General features: G+C 51.4%; 2 protein-coding genes across 3 annotated transcripts in view; both read left to right on the forward strand.

Moving 5' to 3' along the window:
- MAGEB3 (MAGE family member B3) overlaps window positions 1-481 on the forward strand; it is a 19,962-nt gene that overhangs the window by 205 nt on the left and 19,276 nt on the right. The gene's annotated exons all lie outside the window — the stretch shown is intronic.
- The window catches only part of LOC102489691 (melanoma-associated antigen B2), a 4,517-nt gene that overhangs the window by 187 nt on the left and 3,849 nt on the right, over window positions 1-481 (forward strand). The gene's annotated exons all lie outside the window — the stretch shown is intronic.

Genomic DNA, 481 nt, shown 5'->3' on the forward strand with positions numbered 1-481 from the left:
TGAGGTGTTCGCTCCCCCGTGGAAGTGGCGACACGAAGCTGTGCGTCTGTCGTCAGCCCTGGGTGGTTCGGGCAGGGGTGGTCCTAAGTGGGGCCCCGACTTCCGTAAGGAGGGTTTGGAGGGCGGCTGACTTTGGTCGGTTTAGGGAGGTGTCTCAGGCTCTGCTAAATGTCAAGGGCAAGATCCTGAATGAGGACCTAGGGTATGCTGACACCGGACCAGAATGGTCTATCACTACAGTCAGTCCTGGGAGACCCTAGGGAAGTATGGCCAGATGTGGTTCACCCTCACTTTCATGTTTTTTCTTCTTTTTGGAGAGGTTTTTTGCTTTTGTTTGTTTGTTTGTTTTGTTTTGTTTTGTTTTTTCTTTTTTGCTATTGTTCATGTGCGCTCGCCAGAAAGACAGAGAGAGAGAATCAGAAAGCGAGAAATCACCCCCCAGAGGGGGATGGCCACGCTGCAATCCCTTCTCCTCTCTTCT

The sequence above is a fragment of the Tupaia chinensis genome, unplaced genomic scaffold (assembly GCF_000334495.1).
Source record: "Tupaia chinensis unplaced genomic scaffold, TupChi_1.0 Scaffold000600_1, whole genome shotgun sequence".
NCBI lineage: Eukaryota > Metazoa > Chordata > Mammalia > Scandentia > Tupaiidae > Tupaia > Tupaia belangeri.